This window comes from Salmo salar, unplaced genomic scaffold, assembly GCF_905237065.1.
Source record: "Salmo salar unplaced genomic scaffold, Ssal_v3.1, whole genome shotgun sequence".
In the NCBI taxonomy this organism is placed as follows: Eukaryota; Metazoa; Chordata; class Actinopteri; order Salmoniformes; family Salmonidae; genus Salmo; species Salmo salar.
In genome coordinates this window covers 115,554-137,447 of record NW_025548366.1, presented here as the reverse complement: position 1 = coordinate 137,447, position 21,894 = coordinate 115,554, and the positions used below count along the sequence as shown (strand labels likewise).

The following is a 21,894-nucleotide window of genomic DNA, read 5'->3' as shown; positions in this document are numbered from 1 at the left end:
CTTATTTTCTCCATTTCACCAGATATGATCATTTTCTGCATTCTCTAGTTGCGCTGTGATTGGCTCAGTGTTCTGTCACACATGGGACACTACGTCACCACAAAATCTACAAGGAGAGCTCGACAATTCAAGCCCCTTTGGTGCTGCCATAGATTTACATTAGAAGTGCCCATCCAAGAAGGCTCAAAGTCATTGGCCATAAATAAAATGACGTCAAATCACCATTACATCTACCGTAGCTTTTATTAGGCTGATCATGTCAATATCATACTTTCAAAATCTTAGCTATCAAGCTAGACAAGCAGTCATCAGTCATCATCATGAATCAAGTTGACAATCCACTGGCAAAACCTTTTCAATCCTTGTCATATGAAGAGAAATTATAGATAAAACACATCGGTGCTCATCGGCCATTGGACATAAACATTACACAACAAGTTGGAAATAACAAATTCAACAATGAGTGGTTTAGAAGGAATCAGTGGCTAACAGCAAGTGTTGCATAGCAATCACATTCCTGCTATTCAGTGGAGAGGGTGTGTGGTCCAAGTCTGGGTTTAAGGGTCTCTTTTCCAACCTTAAAAGGATAAACACATGCAACAACATGGGCCAGAAAAGGTTGAAAACATTGGCGATGCTGTCAATCCAGCATGATTTCTGCTAAGTTCAAAACAACTGGAAACTCGGAACTGGGAAATCTCAGACTTGAGTGAGTTCAAGACAACTGAGACATTGGAAAAAAATGAGCTCCGACTGGGAAAATACGTTTTGAACGGTCATCTAACTCATAATTCCAAGTCGGGAACTCGGGCCTCTTTCTAGATATCCAACCTGAAGATCACCGACATCATGATTCAACCTTGTTTTTTTCCAGAGTTCCCAGTTGTCTTGAAAGCACCATAAATCCACCATAAATCCAAGATTTTCCCACAAGAAGGACCCCCTGCACCACTTTACTGTTCAAGTGAGTACAGCACAACAAGGAGAGTCCAAAAATGTCTTGTATGCTACTGCATAAATTATGTAATATGCCAGGGAGATATGTATACTGTAGCTAAGAAAGTAATACTAAGTGTATGTTGTGTAGTAAGTTGTTATCAACCCATGTGCATCGCCCTAAACATGTGGTCCCTTTCCCTCTCATAACTTAGCCTACTGTTCTGACTTGGTGATGCACATGTAGCCTGTAGCCTGTTTTAGAGAAATGTCTTCATCGAATATTGTAAGAGCTTTCATTGTCTGCTTATAGACCCCCTTTATTTATCCTACGGTTCTGACTTGGAGTACAGGGAGAATACTGTAAGAAAGGCCCATGTTCTGAAATTTGTCACTGTACATTTCAAAAGTGCTGAACAAATAGTTTTATTGACTATGTCCTTCTTAGCTCGCTCATTAGTGTCTTCATCGAAATTACAGAATGCCTCTTATCCGCTCACCGTTCCCTTATGCCGTAGTTTGTACATCTCAATTGTCAGTAGAAACTACATTTGTTTAAGCAAGTCAGCCATATCAGCTTTGTTTTTTTTACAAGGCAGTAATGAGGCTGAATTAAATGTTTCGCTGCCAGACAAGGCTCCGCTGATAGCCAGGTGTAGCAGTGGTAAAATGTTGGGACTCTGCTGTTGGTTCAGGTTTGTGTGCACTGTTTGTCACCGTTATAGTACAGTTAATGTATTGTTTAGTGTTGTGTTCTGTTGTGTAGTGGCTTTGCTGGCATTCATCAACATTTTATATATTTTTTTGCCCCCCATGCTAAAATCGCCACTGAAAAAAAGAAGAATTTATGTTTAATGAAAAGAAAATGTGTCTCCTTGCGGAGGTAACAGACATATTTGGGAAACTGAACGAACTGAACAAAAGTATCCAGGGGAAATACAAAAACATTCTACAGATGAGATACCGAATCAGTGGATTCAGAGGAAATTATTATTATTGGAGAGAGAGTCTTTCAAAAACGAACCATGCACCCTTCCCTCGACTGTGCATTTTTCTAACAAACAACAGCATCAGTAAGTGTCCCACACAAGTGATGACTGCTCACCTCTAACACTTGGAAGAGCACTTTGGGACCTACTTCCCAATCCGAAATCAGTTGACTTGCCTGTAAGTGAAATCGAACAGCTGATGTAGCTGTCATGTGACAATGCTGCAGACAACGCATTCAGGGGTTAATGTATCACTGGATGAGTGTCAACAAGATGCATACCCAGCATTGTTAAAATAACAGTTTTAATTCAATCTGAGCATACTAGTTCACTCCCTAAAAGAAGACAAGGTTCCAATGCAGTCCATGAAGAGGGAGGTCTATTAGGATTATGTGAACGGCTATTCTGCCGTACTATTGCAAACAGCAGTAACTACTGTTCACATTTTGGTCAAAAGTTAAGACTGAAATCCAGCTTTGTAGTATCTGGTTTATCTTGGCACAAAGTGTCCTGGTTCAATTATATTCAGTTTCAGAGAAAATGGAGTGTCAAATTGTGACTACAAAATCCAAGTAAAATCCAAGGCAAACAGCAGTAAGTGAAGTTACTGTACTCTGTCTTTGTTCCACCGTGACTTGACTGCAGTTACTGTGGTTTGTCTTGGTTTTCTGTCAGGCTCCGAGTTCAGGTCAAACCAATCATGACACCCTCAGACACACCATGAGACAGCCAGTGATCCCCAGAATAAAGATGGCACATTCCCACGGAAATGTATGGTTGAACTCTCATTGAAATGTAAATAACCAGACAATGGTAAGATAGCAAACAAAGTATGTAAAAGTTAGCTAACATTAACCTGTTAGGGCTAGGGGGCAGCATTGACACGGCTGGATAAAAAACATACCCGATTTAATCTGGTTACCACTCCTACTCAGTAACTAGAATATGCATATACTTATTACATATGGATAGAAAACACCCTAAATTTTCTAAAACTGTTTGAATGGTGTCTGTGAGTATAACAGAACTCAAATGGCAGGTCAAAACCTGAGAGATTCCTTTACAGGAAGTGGCCTGTCTGACCATTTCTGGAACGTCTTTGCCATCTCTATCATTTACTAAGGATCTCTGCTCTAACGTGACACTTCCCACGTCGTCCATAGGCTCTCATAGCCCGGGAAAAACAGAATGTCGTCATTCCAGCCCCAGGCTGAAACACATTATCGCCTTTCTCAAGTGGCCCATCAAGAGACACTAGCTTATGCGCGTGACCCCGACCGCCCCGCCTTTGGGATTTTTTCCTCTGTTTGCCGAAAAGGAGATTCCCTGTCGGAATTTTACCGCTTTTCTACGAGAAAAATGACGTAAAAATTGATTTTAAACAGCGGTTGACATGCTTCGACGTACGGCAATTGAATACTTTGAATTTTATTGTCAGGAATTGCGCCAAGCGCGCGACACTTCTTTACTATTTCGGATAGTGTCTGGAACGCACGAACAAAACGCCGCTATTCGGATATAACGATGGATTATTTTGGACCAAACCAACATTTGTTATTGAAGTAGACGTCCTGGGTGTGCATTCTGACGAAGACAACAAAAGGTAATGACATTTTTATAATAGTAAATATGATTATGGTGAGTGCTAAACTTGCCGGGTGTCTAAATAGCGAGCCCGTGATGCCTGGGCTATATACTTAGAATATTGCAAAATGTGCTTTCACCAAAAGCTATTTTAAAATCGGACATATCGAGTGCATAGAGGAGGTCTGTATCTATAATTCTTAAAATAATTGTTATGCTTTTTGTGAACGTTTATCGTGAGTAATTTAGTAAAATGTTAGCGAATTCCCCGTAAGTTTGCGGGGGGTATGCTAGTTCTGAACGTCACATGCTAATGTAAAAAGCTGGTTTTTGATATAAATATGAACTTGATTGAACAAAACATGCATGTATTGTATAACATAATGTCCTAGGGTTGTCATCTGATGAAGATCATCAAAGGTGAGTGCTGCATTTAGCTGTCTTCTGGGTTTTGGTGACATTATATGCTGGCTTGAAAAATGGGTGTCTGATTATTTCTGGCTTGGTACTCTGCTGACATAATCTAATGTTTTGCTTTCGTTGTAAAGCCTTTTTGAAATCGGACAGTGTGGTTAGATTAACGAGAGTCTTATCTTTAAATGGCTGTAAAATAGTCATATGTTTGAGAAATTGAAGTAATAGGATTTTGAAGATTTTGAAAATCGCGCCACAGGCTGGCAGTGGATGTTACGTAGGTGGGACGAATTCGTCCCGCCGGTCACATAGAGGTTAAGCAACTGACACCATTGTAACTATATTTATACAAAGTCAAATATTTCTTAAGTTAATGGGCTAGGTGGGACGCTAGCGTGCCACCCGTGGTGCACTCCATTAACAGCAGGTGCATTTCAAGAGCGGCAAATTTGAATCCAAATAAATGTCAAAATTCAAATTTTTCAAACATACAACTATTTTACACCCTTTGAAAGATAAACATCTCCTTAATCTAACCACGTTTTACGATTTCAAAAAGGTTTTACGGCGAAAGCATAAATTTAGAGTATGTTAGGACAGTACATTTACAAGAGTTGTGTGTAATGTTTTGTCAAGTCAAAGACAGGGTCACCAAAACCATAAAACCAGCTAAAATGATGCACTAACCTTTTACAATCTCCATCAGATGACACTCCTAGGACATTATGTTAGACAATGCATGCATTTTTAGTTCTATCAAGTTCATATTTATATCCAAAAACAGCGTTTTACTATGGCATTGATGTTGAGGAAATCGTTTCCCTCCAATAACCGGCAGTCAAGTCAGCGTCACAAATTAAATAATTAAAATTAGAAAACATTGGTAAAATATTATATTGTCATTTAAAGAATTATAGATTTACATCTCTTGAACGCAATCAACTTGCCAGATTTAAAAATAACCTTACTGGGAAATCACACTTTGCAATAATCTGAGCACTGCGCCCAGAAAAATACGCGTTGCGATACAGACTAGACGTCATGTTGGGGAGATCTAAAATCGAAAATACTATGTAAATAATCCATTACCTTTGATTCTCTTCATCAGATGTCACTTCCAGGTATCACAGGTCCATAACGAATGTAGTTTTGTTCAAAAAAGCTCATCATTTATGTCCAAAAATCTCCGTCTTGTTAGCACATGATCTAAGCCAGCCGGACTTCTCGTCATGAACGAGGGGAAAAAATATATTTCCGTTCGTTCAAACATGTCAAACGTTGTATAGCATAAATCATTAGGGCCTTTTTTAACCAGAACATGAATAATATTCAAGGTGGACGAATGCATACTCTTTTATAACGTATTGGAACGAGGGTACCCAACATGAACTCGCGCGCCAGGTGTCTAATGGGACATCATCGTTCCATGGCTCTTGTTCGGTCAGATCTCCCTCCAGAAGACTCAAAACACTTTGTAAAGGCTGGTGACATCTAGTGGAAGCAATAGGAAGTGCCAAAATATTCCTCAGCCCCTGTGTTTTTCAATGGGATAGGTTTAAAGTCAATACAACACATCAGGTATCCACTTCCTGTCAGAAAATGTCTCAGGGTTTTGCCTGCCAAATGAGTTCTGTTATACTCACAGACACCATTCAAACAGTTTTAGAAACTTTAGAGTGTTTTCTATCCATATATAATAAGTATATGCATATTCTAGTTACTGGGTAGGATTAGTAACCAGATTAAATCGGGTACATTTTTTTATCCAGACGTGCAAATGCTGCCCCCTAGCCCTAACAGGTTAAAACATTCTCCATGATTAAATAGTTATTACCTTATACTGAAAAAATGCTTCAGGGTTACTTCAATACAACATTCAAAAGATGAAAACATGGCTACATAAAACAATTAAATACATCTAGAATGTAGTTAGAACTGTCAAACTGTTTCCATCAAACAGAAAAACAATAAGAAAGATGGATCAACACATTTACATTTCAGACCCTATACTTTGCATTTACCCAAATAGTTGTTTAAGGTTGTTAAATGGAAAATGTTTCTTCAGCGTAATGCAAGTCAAGGTGTCCTTGGATGATTGTTAACAAGAGGCATACCCAGCATTGTTGAAATAGCTATGCTATGGTAAAATCTGGACATCACAGTTCACACCCTAAAAGAAGACAAGGTTCCAATGTAGTCCATGAAGAGGGAGGTCTATTAGGATTATGTGCACAGCTATTCTGCCATACAATTACAAACAGCAGTAACTAACTGCACATTCAATTATAAAATAGATACTACAAAGCTGCATTTCGGGCATAACTACATTTGACAAAATGTTGGTCAAAATTGAGTTAGGACTGAAATCCGGCTGTGCAGTATCTATTTTATCTTGTGACAAAGTGTCCTGGTTCAATTGTATTCAGTTTCAGAGAAAATGGATTGTAAAATGTGCATTAACTACACAATCCAAGTAAAAACCAAGGCAAACATCAGTAAGAGAAGTTATTAAGTGACGTTACTTTACTCTGGCTTTTTTCCAACGTGTTTTCACTACAGTCACTGCGGTTTGTCCTGGTATTCTATGGGGCTCCAAGTTCAGGCCATCCCAAACATGACACACACCATGAGACAAAGGGAGAGTGCAAACAGTTTGTGAACTCAGCAAATAATATTTCCACTCCGAGAATGAGAACAGTAGGCTAATTGACTGTAATTAATACATGCATTAAGACAATTGAATGTAACCAAATGACCGGGTATAAACAATATATTTACAAGGCCTACTGGTGACATATGTAATGGGGAATTGATAAACAATTAACAAAGGGCAAACAATTCACACAATTAAACAATGAATGTTCAAGAATTGGAGGGCGACAGCTGAGAGCATTCTGGAATTGCTGATGAAGTGCATCCATTCTGGAGAGAGATGCCTCCACCACACCCCCCTCCCCTTCTTCTTGTTGCAACATTTTCCATTATACTCAAGACACATTATCTTCACACATATTTTAGATGCTTTTCACTGACATCCACAACTCAATCAGCTAGGCCTATTGCCACGTGCTCTGCGCAAATTGCAGGCTTCCCACGTAGGCCTTGGCCTACTCACTTGTGATGTGTAACAATCCACAACAAAATATATTTGGAAATAAAGCTAATGATCCTCTGTGGCGAAGTCATGCCCTCTGGTGAAGTATTTTGAATGATTTTTAATTAGGCAGGAGTAATTATATAATTTTGGCAAAACATACATTTACTTTAGGGGCTAGCCATTATCCAAACAGTGAACAGGATGCACCCGGCAACTTTCCCTTCCAATTCACAAGAGGCTGAAACCAGAGATCTGTATATAATGACGTGATGCTCCGCCCGAACAATGGGATTAGTTGTCCCAAAGGCAGGAAGGCAGGCTACAAGCTTAGGTCTGCATATTATGCCAATAGAAACACATTGGGTTAGTTCTGGACAGATTTTGGCGAGAGTGAGCCCTCTCGCTTCGCCTCTTCCTCTTTGTTTAAACTATCTCAATGGAGAAAGCATCCAAGCGAGCGAAACAAAGCCCCTCTGTCTTACTACACAGTATGTAGCCCATGTATCAGATGCTGTCTGGCCAGAAATCGCATGACATGCCATACTATTTTGGTACAGACAGCATCAGATACATGATCTACACATACTGAGACAGAGAGGTGCTGTTTTACTGTCCAGACAGCATCAGATACATGGTCTACACATACTGAGACAGAGAGGTGCTGTTTCACTGTCCAGACAGCATCAGATACATGGTCTACACCTACTGGGAAAGAGGGGTGCTGTTTCGCATGCTTGGACGCTTTATCTGAGATTTATGCTTCTTTCTGTCGGCACGCGTCTGGGTCAAATAAATGATACATTTTTCAATATTTTATTTGGACGGGCAAGGAAGTATGGTAGGGCGGGCTAGGCCTCCTAAGGAACGCCCATAACACCGGCCCTGTTGCCAGGAAACAAAACCAAAGCACGGATGGCTGTCATCCCTTGTCCATAGACTGCTTACAAGGTAAGGAAACTAATGTGTCATTTTGTAATTTGGGTGAACTATCCCTTTAACACATTTAGATTTTAGATACTGCACTTTGCGTTTGCATTACCCATATACTGTAGTTGTTTAAGCTCATACAATGGCAGAGTGCAGTATCAGCATTATAGGGCTCATAGGTCATGTGATAATGGTTTATATGCATACAAAATAACTTCAAAATAAGATAATAGTCCCTCAGTGGATTATCAGTTATCTACCTACAATATATTTGTCTATACAGCCAAAACACTTTAAAGGACCAATCCCTGGTTCAAACAATAACAAAGCATTCACCCCTGCCTGTTTTGTTAAAAAGTTGAAGGATGGGCCTTGAGAAATGCAACTACTCTCAAATTCATAGACAGAGCTATGGATGCAAGGAACGACCATTCATGATATCAAAATCATAGTTTTAACCATGTTTTGAGGCTATACAGTGTTCTGAACAAAGCTCATGAGGCATTTATAAGTTATATTCTTCTAGAATAAATAGGTATATATCATTAATTTAAAAGTAAAATGGATGTAGCAACTGTAGATTGTCCCTTTAAGTACATTATTCTCAGTTTCTCTGTTTGCATAGTTACTGATCTTGGCCTTTGTAGGTTAGTTATTGACCTCAGGTGGCTGCCCTGCCCTTTCCCTGGTCTGCCTCATGTCCCTCCTATCACCATGGGTACACCTTCCTGAAAACAATAACACTATACACTTTAAATGTTGCTTCAGCGTAATGCCAGTCAAGGTATCCTTGGATGATTGTTAACAAGAGGCACACCCAGCATTGTTGAAATAACTATGCTAAGATTAAATCTGAGCATACTAGTTCACACCCTAAAAGAAGACAAGGTTCCAATGTAGTCCATGAAGAGGGAGGTCTATTAGGATTATGTGCACAGCTATTCTGCCATACAATTACAAACAGCAGTAACTAACTACACATTCAATTATAAAATAGATACTACAAAGCTGCATTTCGGGCCTAACTACATTTGACAAAATGTTGGTCAAAATTGAGTTAGGACTGAAAATCCGGCTGTGCAGTATCTATTTTATCTTTTTGACAAAGTGTCCTGGTTCAATTGTATTCCCTTTCAGAGAAAATGGATTGTAAAATGTGCAGTAACTACACAATCCAAGTAAAAACCAAGGCAAACAGTAGTAAGTGAAGTTATTAAGTGAAGTTACTTTACTCTGGCTTTGTTCCTACGTGTTTTCACTACAGTCACTGCGGTTTGTCTTAGTATTCTATGGGGCTCCAAGTTCAGGCCATCCCAAACATGACACACACCATGAGACAGCCAGGGATAAAGTTTTTACCAGAATAAACATGACACTATCTCACTGGAAAATTATGGTTGAACTCACATTGAAATGCAAATACCCAGATAATGGTAAGATAGCAAACAGAATATGTAAAAGTTAGCTAACATAAACATTAACATAAGCTAACACAAAGTTAGCTAGCAACTGACAGAATTATAACTATATTTATACAAAGTCAAATATTTCTTAAGTATAAATATTCTCCATGATTCAATTGTTATTTCCTTCATACCGAAAAAATGCTTCAGGGTTACTTCAATACAACATTCAAAAGATGAAAACATGGCTACATAAAACCATTAAATATGAATGTAGTTTGAACTCTCAAACTGTTTCAAACATAAAAACAACAAGAAAGATGGATTAACACATTTACATTTTAGATCCTATACTTTGCATTTACCCATACAGTTGTGTAAGGTCATACAATGGCAGAGTGCGGTATCAGCCTTTAGGGGTCATTAGGTTAATCCGACTTTCTTGTTTTTTTTCGGGGCGGCAGGTAGCCTGGTTAGAGCATTGGACTAGTAACTGAAAGGTTGCAAGATTGAAACCCCAAGCTGACAAGAAAAAAATCTGTCATTCTGCCCCTGAACAGTGCAGTTAACCCACTGTTCCTAGGCCGTCATTGAAAATAAGAATTTGTTCTTAACTGACTTGCCTGGTTAAATAAAGGTAAAATTAAACAAATCTGTGTGCATGGTTGATGTACCAAATTACTTCATAGTAAGATAATAGTCCCTCAGTGGATTATCACTTATCTACCTACAACATATTTGTCTATACAGCCAAAACACTTTAAATGGCCAATCCCCAGTCAAACTTACTGCTTGGGCAGTGCGCTACCATGAAGGAGCAGAGCCGTACACTATATATACAAAAGTATGTGGACACTTCTTCAAATGAGGAGATTTGGCTATTTCAGCCACACCCGTTGCTGACAGGTGGATAAAATCGAACACAGAGCCACGTAATTTCCATAGACAAACATTGGCAGTAGAATGGCCTTACTGAAGAGCTCACTGACTTTCCATGTGGCAACATCATAGGATGCCACCTTTCTAACAAGTCAGTTTGTCAAACTTCTGAAGTGGAAACGCCTAGGAGCAACAACAGCTCAGCCGCAAAGTGGTAGGCCACACAAGCTCACAGAATGGGACTGCCGAGTGCTGAAGCGCATAGCTCATAAAAATTGTCTGTCCTCGGTTGCAACGCTCACTACCGAGTTCCAAACTGCCTCTGCAAGCAACTTCAGCACAATAACTGTTTGTCGGAAGCTTCATTAAATGTGTTTCTGTGCAGCCACACACAAGCCAAAGATCACTATGCGCAATGCCAAGCGTCGGCTGGAGTGGTGTGAAGCGAGCCGCCATTGGACTTTGGAGCAGTGGAAACACGTTCTCTGGAGTGATGAATCACATTTCACCATCTGGCAGTCGGACTGACGAATATGGGTTTGGTGGATGCCAGGAGAGTGGTACCTGCCCCAATGCATAGCGTCAATTGTAAAGTTTGGTGAAGGATGAATAATGGTCTTGGATTGTTTTTCATGGTTCGGGTTAGGCCCATTAGTTCCAGTGAAGGGAAATCTTAAATCTATAGCATAAAATTACATTCTAGACGATTCTGTGCTTCAAACTTTGTGGCAACAATTTGGGGATGGCCCTTTCCTGTTTCAGGATGACAATGCCCCTGTGCACAAAGCGAGGTCCAAACATAAATAATTAGTTGAGATCGGTGTGGAAGAACTTGACTGGCCTGCACAGAGCCCTTACCTCAACCCCATCGAACACCATTAGGATGAATTGGAACGCCGACTGCGAGCCAGGCCTAATCGCCTAACCTGACCTCACTAATGCTTTTGTGGCTGAATGGAAGCAAGTCCCCGCAGCAATGTTCCAACATCTAGTGGAAAGCCTCCCAGAAGAGTAGAGGCTGTTATAGTAGTAAAAGGGGGACCAACTCCATTTTAATGCCAATGATTTTGGAATGAGATGTGTGATGAGCTGGTGTCCACATACTTATTGCCAAGCTTATATTTGGGGATTTAACAAGTGACATCAGTAAAGGATCATACCTTTCACCTGGATTCACCTGGCCAGTCTGTCATGGAAATAGCAGGTGTTCATAATCTTTAGTACACAGTGTAAATGCCTCGAGCTTAGTTCTACTGTCGTTCCCCATACAGACCCCCAAAAATAAGCCTGTTTTGCTCAAATGTTTGTTTAGTTCTACTGTCGTAACTATAGAGACCCAAAATATGAACTTGTTTTGCTCCAATGTTTGCTTAGTTCTACTGTAGTAACCATAGAGACCCAAAATATGAGCTTGTTTTGCTCCAATGTTTGCTTAGTTCTACTGTCGTGCCCTGTAGAGACCCAAAATTTAAGCTTGTTTTGATCCAATGTTATATTGTTGCTTTGCTTGGTCAGTGCGCTAACCTGAAGGAGCAGAGCCTATAATCACCAAGACTTGCATTATTAATTATTTAACCACTAGAGTCAATGTCCGTGCCCCCGTGGAAATCATAATAATAAATATTCCCCATAGAAATCTGTCTATTCATCTTTTTTTTCATGGGCTGCCTCTCAATCCACCTGGCAGAACTACAGCGATGTTTACCAGACCATTAGACATGCCAAAAATCGGTCACGAAAACATCTGTAGTGTCCGAATGGTTTTGCGGACAAACTACTATGACCCTTTTATGTAAAGAACAACAAAGAACAACAACAGCATTGCTCTATGACCCCCACAAGCATCACAGGACTCGTCTGAAGTCGGTACCACCGATCTGCCAAATTCTATCTGTAGGGTTTGAACAGTTTGGGTTACACACTAATATGACCCCTTTGTGGAAAGGTGAGTCTCTCATGAACACATACACATCAGTATATTTTGCTTAAGAACGCCCTCAACCCTCACAAGACTCGTCTGAAGGTAGTCCGATATGTTTAAAACATGAACGGTAGTAATATACAGTATATTGCAGTAGCTTAGTGCCTAAAAAATGACATTAAATATGTGGCAAAAATATAACAATTATTTCCTGATCTTTCTTATATCTCTCAGATAAAGGACAGAATCTTTAAAACAAACTTCCTTTTGAATTATTTTTACATTTTTTCCATGTATGAATCTGTTATTCAATGCATTTCTGTGGGCTAATAGCAGTAAGGTCAAATTCAATGTTTCATCAAATAATATATATATATATATGTATATATAGAGACCTAAAGGTGTCCTAAAATAAAGAAATCAAATAGCTAAATTATACTTGGTATGACCATCTTAAAACAATTCCATATGTTAGCAAATCCATAACGTGTTTCCTGCTTGTAGCAGGACCCATTTTTACAGGAATCCTTTTCTCTAGCTATGTCACATGATTTCATTAGAAAACACATATTTAGTGAGGGTGTGTAATACAAGTTAAGGTTTCCTTGGATGAGTTTCAACAAGATGCTTTACCAGCATTGTTAAAATAACCATTTTAATTATTTTAATTAAATCCAAACATACCAGTTCATGCCCTAAAATAAGAAATAGTTTTTCTGTAGTTTTCCCTGTGGCTCAGTTGGTAGAGCATGGTGTTTGCAATGCCAGGGTTGTGGGTTCAATTCCCATGGGGGGCCAGTACAAAAAAAATGCATGAAATGAAATGTATGCATTCACTACTGTAAGTTGCTCTGGATAAGAGTGTCTGCTAAATGACTCAAATGTCAATGTAGAAAATGTGGGTTTTTTTGCACAGCTATTGTTCTCAGGTGGCTGCCCTGCCCTTCACCTTAGTTGACCTGTGTCTTGCATCCTACCTACTGTATGACACTTGATAATTAAAAAAAAACCGAATCTATCCCTGATTTATAAACTGTTCATAAACATCCCGATAAGAAATCAGTCAAATCCAAAGTAGAAGTGTGAGGTTTTGTGTTACCTTCTCATTTGTTTAATGAATAACAGCAGTGCTGCTGCTCCTGTCACAAACAGGAATCCCTTTCCCATCATGTTGCCTGCTGCCAGCAGTGTGTCCCAAAGTGTCCTTCCCAACTCACTTTCACCCTCCAGATTCATCAATCTTGCGCTAATTGTTTCATCCACAGCTACAATGCTACTTAAAACCTCTTACATCTAGACTTTCCGCTAGCGGAACACCTGCTCCAATATCCAATGATGGATAACTTCCATTTTTCAAACATATGACTATTTTACACCATTTTAAAGACAAGACTCTCCTTTATCTAACCACACTGTCCGATTTCAAAAAGGCTTTACAGCGAAAGCAAAACATTAGATTATGTCAGCAGAGTACCCAGCCAGAAATAATCAGACACCCATTTTTCAAGCTAGCATATAATGTCACAAAAAACAAAACCACAGCTAAATGCAGCACTAACCTTTGATGATCTTCATCAGATGACACTCCTAGGACATTATGTTATACAACACATGCATGTTTTGTTCAATCAAGTTCATATTTATATCAAAAACCAGCTTTTTACATTAGCATGTGACATTCAGAACTAGCATACCCACCGAAACTTCCGGTGAATTTACTAAATTACTCACGATAAACGTTCACAAAAAGCATAACAATTATTTTAAGAATTATAGATACAGAACTCCTTTATGCAATCGCTATGTCCGATTTTAAAATAGCTTTTCGGTGAAAGCACATTTTGCAATATTCTGAGTAGATAGCTCGCCATCACGGGCTAGCTATTTAGACACCCACCAAGTTTAGCCCTCACCAAACTCCGATTTACTATAAGAAAAATTGGATTACCTTTGCTGTTCTATGTCAGAATGCACTCCCAGGACTTCTACTTCAATAACAAATGTTGGTTTGGTTCCAAATAATCCATAGTTATATCCAAATAGCGGCGTTTTGTTGTGCGTTCAAGACACTATCCGAAGGGTGACGAAGGGTTACGCGCCCGACGCGTTTCGTGACAAAAAAAATTCAAAATATTCCATTACCGTACTTCGAAGCATGTCAACCGCTGTTTAAAATCAAGTTTTATGCAATTTTTCTCGTAAAAAAAGCGATAATATTCCGACCGGGAAACCCTGTTTTCGTTCAAAGATGAAAAAATAAAAACATGGTGTCGCCTCGTGCACGCGCCTCAGTTTCATTGTTCTCAGATCGACCACTGTCCAAATGCGCTACTGTTTTTCAGCCTGGGCCTGCAAAGTCATCATTCAGCGTTTTGCAGCCTTCTGAGAGCCTATGGGAGCCGTAGGAAGTGTCACGTTACAGCATAGATCCTCAGTTTTCAATAAAGAGAGTGTAGAAGGCCAAGAAATGGTCAGAGAGGGCACTTCCTGTAAGGAATCTTCTCAGGTTTTGGCCTGCCAAATGAGTTCTATTATACTCACAGACACCATTCAAACAGTTTTAAAAACTTTGGAGTGTTTTCTATCCAAAGATAATAATGATATGCATATTCTAGTTTCTGGGCAGGAGTAACAATCAGATTAAATCGGGTACGTTTTTTATCCGGCCGTGAAAATACTGCCCCCTATCCATAACAGGTTAATAACACTGCCCAAACCATAAGTAACACAACAATGTGTAATTGGATCCGTGTTGATGGTATGCAGAATTTCCTTTAACATTTTTTGGTAGCCTAGAGGTTAAGAGCGTTGGGCCAAGTAACTGAAAGGTTGCAGGTTTGAAAAAATGTACATGTAATATTTTTAACATAATATGGTTGTGTACTCTGTCTTTTAAGAGCTCTACTTTGTCTTAAATAAAAGTTAAATAAAAAATAAATGTAAAAAAGTCTAAAAGCACTCTAAACTGATTGGTATTGGGATGAAGCATACATTGCAGAACAGTGATTAACACATCTTCTCAGAATATTAACAAAGGGGCTATTAAAGTAATTTGTAAGATAAAAATGACAGCTGTTATGAATGATACTGCAACACAATGTTATGACTGGTTTCATCAAGGTATTATGTATACCCCTTCATATAAAGGGTAACGAGTGTGTGTGTGTGTGTGTGTGTGTGTGTGTGTGTGTGTGTGTGTGTGGGGATGTACAATCCAATGTGTGGTTGTGAGTGTGTGTTTGTGTATGCGTTCATGTGCATTGGTTTGTGTGTGTGCTTCCAATTGGTGGAGGGTGGTATGTTCATCAAAATGAGGGAAATAATGCATAAAAACAATACCATGCTTTTGTTTGAGGAGAGTGCACAACAACAAAACACTTTTATCATGGCACTTGGTTTTGATATATTCACCTCTGAAGGTAAATCATCATGTACTTACATTCAGGAATCTTGCTCTGATTAGTCATCCTGGGGGTCCCAGAAAAAAAAGTCGCATAGTTTGTTTGATAAAAATAAATGTTTATGTTTAAATGTGGGAGCTGAGTTCTAAAGTTTGAACCCATTATTTGGCATTAAAGTAATTCCATAATAAAAAAAAAAATGGTCCTGGGTTCAGATGAGTCTTGTGAGGCTTGTGTTCATCGAAGAGTCTCAACTTTCGATGGTGGGGTCATATTATAGTTTGTAGGGCCACAACATTTTGGCCATCTCAGTCTCCGGACTTGAACCCCATTGAAAACCTGTGGTTTGAATTGAGGAGGGCAGACCATAAGCACAGACGAAGGATGTTCAGGATATGGAAAGATTCTCTATGGAGGAGTGGTCTAAGTTCCCTCCCAATGTGTTCTCCAATCTCTTTTATATTTTTTCTTTTTTTGAGGTCTCAGCGTTGTTATCCTCGCAAGGGGAGGGTGATAGAGTATTGAAAACAGGGTGTCACACCCTGATCTGATTCACCTGTCTTTGTGCTTGTCTCCAACCCCCTCCAGGTGTCACCCATCTCTCCCCATTATCCTCAGTCTATTTATACCTGTGTTTTCTGTTTGTCTGTTGCCAGTTCGTCTTGTCTTGTCAAGTCAACCAGTGTGTTTTTTACGTGCCCCTGTTTTTCATAGTCTCTGTTTTTGTATTTTTTGTATTTTTTATCAAGGGACCCAATAATTCTGGACTCCACTGTATGTGGGTGAGTCAATTTATTTGAATGGCATTATTTTTACATGATTTAATACATGTTCTCCATTTCAAGAATACATTAAAAGTCAACTTTATTACATTAAACAAAATGTGTAATCATTTTGAGACTACAGGAAATAGATTGACTGCTATGTTTAACAACAACAGTCACGGTTGCCTTGGTTGTCAACAGCCTTGTGGCTGTTGTAGTCTTTTGACCGTAGAAAAACAGGAAGCCCTAAAGTTGTTGCAGGTGAGGCATGCGGCATGCAAGGGTGGGGCAACTGTTCCTGCACCTGAACTAGACAGACTGGAACAACCTCTGTGATTAACAAGAAATCACCTGACTGACTAGAAAGGGAAAACCTTCAAACTAAGGGTGACCTGTCACTTCATGAAGTACAACTTGGCCTCACATCGCTATAAAACGTCAGCTGTATCTCCACTTGTAGACATTCAACTCCAAATCCCCGACTCAACAGGCAGGTAAGGACGTCTAGAAAGTCACTACTACAAGACACAGGCCTGATAAAATAAATGGGTGTTTGTCTTTCTAAATTGACAAAATGAAGTATGACTTTTGTAAAGGGTATATTCAAGTTATTTTTTACACAGCTGGATGGTGTTAAGATATAGATTGGAGGGGTTGAATGGAGCTGAAGGGTAGGACTAATAACAACAAGAGAACTTATGGAAAATATACTGTGTCCGTAAAATGTATATAGGTTCAGAACTTTTGTGAAACAGCACAGTTAAAAATATATGGCAAATAGAAATCAAACTGGATGGACATTAGAAATAGATGGGAGAGGTTGAGGGTAGAGGAAGGACAGGACTAAAAACAAAATATAACTATTGTAAAATAGAATGTGTCCGTGAAATGTATATAGTTTGTATTAGCTGGAAGTAGAAGATTAAGTGTTGTTCATTAGTTTCCTCCAATTAGGGGAGGGGTGGAAGGGTTAGGGCAAAATAATGAAGGAACATTTATTTTAAAAAGGTATGTATATATATATATGTGTATATGCATTTATGGGTGAAAAATCCTGCATATATTCAGTACCAGTCAAAGGTTTGGACGCACCTACTCATTCAAGGATTTTTCTTTATTTTTACTATTGTCTACATTGTAGAATAGTAGTGAAGACATCAAAACTATGAAATGACACACATGGAATCATGTAGTAAGCAAAAAAGTGTTAACCCTTGTGTGGTGTTCATGTTTGTTAAACAAATCGAAATATATTTTATATTTGAGATTCTTCAAATAGCCACACTTTGCCTTTGCTCGGCCTCCGACCGCAAGGCACTAGAGAGGGTAGTGCGTACCGCCCAGCCATCCAGGACCTCTATACCAAGCGGTATAAGAGAAAGGCCCTAAAAATTGTCAAAGACTCCAGCCACCCTAGTCACAGAGTGTTCTCTCCGCTACCGCACTGCAAGCTGTACAGGAGTGCCAAGTCTAGGTCCAAGAGGCTTCTAAACAGCTTCTACCCCCAAGCCATAAGACTCCTGAACACCTAATCAAATGGCTACCCAGACTATTTGCATTGCCCCCCCCCTTTTTTTTTACACCGCTGCTACTCTCTGTTATTATCTATGCATAGTTACTTTAATTACTCTACCTACATGTAGACATTACCTCAATTACCTCGAGTAACCGGTCCCCCGCACATTGACTCTGTACCGGTACCCCCTGTATATAGCCTCGCTATTGTTATTTCACTGCTGCTCTTTAATTACTTGTTACTTTTATTTCTTATTCTTATTTTTTAAAACTGCATTGTTGGTTAGGGGCTTGTAAGTAAACATTTCACTTTAAGGTCTACACATGTTGTATTCGGCGCATGTGACTAATAAAATTTGATTTGATACCCATATCTATACCCCAAATGTGCAGAATGTCTGCTAAAATCCATCCCCTTCCATCTTTTCCCACCTCCGTCCAATGAGCTTCCTTTCACTACTATATTTGGTAGTGAGTGGAAACGCCAAACGGATGCTTCACATTTAAACGTCCAGTGAAACATCTGTCTCATTGTTCTGTCAGTAGCTGTACTGCTCCAGATGTTGTGGCTTGCGGGAGCATAGTGGTGTTTGATTGGCCAATCATACAGGTGGGTTGGTTGTTTACCAACAAAAGCGACTCGTGTAAAACCATGGGGCAAAACAGACGGGGTTGGTTTAGATTGTTGACAACAAGTATGCTATATTTGGTCTCCAATGATTATTGAAAACATAAATACATTTGCAAAGAAAGCACTTGTTTCCCCTCAAATACATCATTACAGTTGTTGGTTAGCTAGCGAATTTTAGCATTGCATGTCTGTATCAAAACCCCTCAAAATAAGACATAGTATCAATAACAAGATGAAATGAGCTGAAATGAGTCACGATTCTCCACATGGAAGATTCTTGTCATTCTTGCTAGTAATTTGGCCATCCAGAAACACAACAACACGCTGAATTCTGCCCCATGGAAGCGCGCACATCGTTTTCTTTAACTTTGTCAGCTAACCCATCTATGCTCAAATACAAATAGCACGACTTTTCTGCATGTACTTTTCAATGGTTTTTAATGGTATACTGCAGAACGGATGCTTTGCAAAGGTCAATGAAAAGATGGCGGAAGCTGATGTGGATCTTGAATCTAATGGTGGTGGAATCAAGGATAATTGGACTATTGTCTAAAAGAATGGAAAACGGAGCAAGGTAGAGTACAGTGCTGAGAATGTCTGTTCTTATCTTGTAGGAGTACGGCCGTGCAAATACTGCCCCCTATCCCCAACAGGTTAATGAGGAGCAGCTGATCGGATTACCAATCTTAAAAAATCTATTTCAGATAACAAAATGTTATAGAGAGTACTGGGTAAAGTGAAGCCTGTAAGGATCACGAAAGGCAGGCTTGTTTAGATTTTTTTGTACTTCTGAGGATCAGAAGGAATGTGTGTTGCGTCTCACCCGACTTGAGAACTTTTACATGTCATGTGTCTCTTTCGGAACAGGGCACCCCTAAAGGGAGTAACATCTGGCATCTCATGGGAAGTCGATGTTGAAAAGATGATGAACACCTTGGCAAGAAAGGCCCAGCAGAGGAGGTATTAGGTGAACACCTTGACAAGAAAGGCCCTGCAGAGGAGGTATTAGGTGAACACCTTGACAAGAAAGGCCCAGCAGAGGAGGTATTAGGTGAACACCTTGGCAAGAAAGGCCCAGCAGAGGAGGTATTAGGTGAACACCTTGGCAAGAAAGGCCCAGCAGAGGAGGTATTAGGTGAACACCTTGGCAAGAAAGGCCCAGCAGAGGAGGTATTAGGTGAACACCTTGACAAGAAAGGCCCAGCAGAGGAGGTATTAGGTGAACACCTTGACAAGAAAGGCCCAGCAGAGGAGGTATTAGGTGAACACCTTGACAAGAAAGGCCCAGCAGAGGAGGTATTAGGTGAATACCTTGGCAAGAAAGGCCCAGCAGAGGAGGTATTAGGTGAACACCTTGACAAGAAAGGCCCAGCAGAGGAGGTATTAGGTGAATACCTTGGCAAGAAAGGCCCAGTAGAGGAAGTATTAGGTGAAAACATTGACAAGGAGGCAGAGATGGTAAGACACGCTTACATAACATCCTCAGTGGTAATCATGTTCCTGTAATGTGTTATGTTATTTTAGTTTTGCTCATTAGAAATTGTTTATGTGACCTAGCAAGCAATGTATAGTGTAGAGGATCACTGTACCATCTAAACTGCTGTGAAATATCTTTGTAATAACTAAAAATATCATATTTGTCAGCTGTTTGAAGCTGGTGTACAAAAATGAAAGTAAAATTATGCAAAAAAGGAAACTTTAAGGATGGGAAGCATAAAAATGGGCAGAGATGTGGACTCGAGTCACGTGACTTGGACTTGAGTACTATTCGAGTTGCACATTTTGTGACTTGCCATTCGACTTGAGCATCTACTGTATGACTCGTGACTTAACTAGGACTTGAGCTGCTTGACTCGATTTGTCATCGCTCACGATATTGGAGTGGTGCAGGTTCTGTGCGTTGTTTTCTTGATCAATCAGATAAACGGAAATTACAGGTTGCACAGGCTAAGGCACAAAGCTTGATGCAAAGCGCGCACTGCTCCACTGCAGAGATGGAACCAAGTCACAATTTTGCAAATCCCGAGTCAAGTCACAAGTCGCTAATTTGGGGTTTTGAGTCAATGGTTGATTTTTTTATGCCAATTTCAATATAATTACAATGCATCAGTGATTTTGGACCCACATGTTTTACAAACTGCATCCCTTTTTCCCCCCACTACCACATAGTCTTTGAAACAGAATGCAACAATTTTTGGGACCGATGATGCCCTGATGCAGAGGTGGCACCACAGGTCCCAGAGTGGTGGAGCAAATTGTTTTCCCTGGGGCCCAGAGCTTTTTTTAAATCTGGTTACCTATCCAGGTATAAATCAGAACCCTATAGGGTCTGACAGTGAATTATTAGTTGGAAAATGTTTTTATATGGGCAATGATTGGAGAGGGACCCGATTTACATTTGAGTTATTTAGCAGAAGTGTCCAAAGTGACTTACAGGAGCAAATAGGGTCAAGTGCCTTGCTGAAGGACACATCGACATATTGTTCACCTAGTTCAAACCAGCGGCCTTGAGGACTCGAAAACCAAAATTAAGGACTTGACTCGACCTGAGCTTCAACCCTTTGAAATTTGACATTTGGAACAATTTAGAAATGTGTTGTTTGTGAAACATGGATAAACGTCTAATTCTAAAGTGAGACTGTGAGATCTTGTTGATCTTTCCACCTGCTAAGAAGGTAAAATATGGCACTAAGACCTCACTCAGTGAGCTGTATGCAGCCATAACAAACAGGAAAATGCTCATCCAGAGGCGGCGCTCCTAGTTGCCGGGGACTTTAATGCAGGGAAACTTATATCTGTTTTACCTCATTTCTACCGGCGTGTTAAATGTGCAACCAGAGGGAAAAAAACTCTAGACCACCTTTACTCCACACACAGAGACGCATACAAAGCTCTCCCTCACCCTCCATTTGGAAAATCTGACCATAATTCTATCCTCTTGATTCCTGCTTACAAGCAAAAATTAAAGCAGGAAGCACCAGTGACTCGGTCAATAAAAAAGTGGTCAGATGAAGCAGATGCTAAGCTACAGGACTGTTTTGCTAGCACAGACTGGAATATATTCCGTCATTCTTCCGATGGCATTGAGGAGTACACCACATCAGTCACTGGCTTCGTCAATAAGTGCATCGATGACGTCGTCCCCACAGTGACGGTACATACCCTAACCAGAAGCCATGGATTACAGGCAACATCCGCAGTGAGCTATAAGGTAGAGCTGCCGCTTTCAAGGAGCGGGACTATGCCCTTCAACGAACCATCAAACAGGCAAAGCGTCAATACAGGACTAAGATCGAATCGTACTACACTGGCTACCAACGCTTGTCGGATGTGGCAGGGCTTGCGAACTATTACAGACTACAAGGGGAAGCACAGCCGCGAACTGCCCAGTGACACGAGCCTATCAGACAAGCTAAATTACGAGGCAAGTAAT

At 39.9% G+C, this 21,894-nt stretch overlaps 1 long non-coding RNA gene across 2 annotated transcripts in view; it reads left to right on the top strand.

Moving 5' to 3' along the window:
* The first annotated feature begins 16,604 nt into the window (after positions 1-16,604).
* Positions 16,605-21,894, top strand: part of LOC106602118 (fibronectin) — a 41,283-nt gene continuing 35,993 nt past the window's right edge. Inside the window, exons 1-3 of one of the 2 annotated variants that reach the window (XR_006763524.1) lie at positions 16,605-16,809; positions 19,329-19,806; positions 19,891-19,919. This is a non-coding gene — a long non-coding RNA (fibronectin). Of the gene's footprint in view, positions 16,810-19,328; positions 19,920-21,894 lie in introns of both variants that reach the window. The other variant, XR_006763528.1, reaches the window with a different exon arrangement.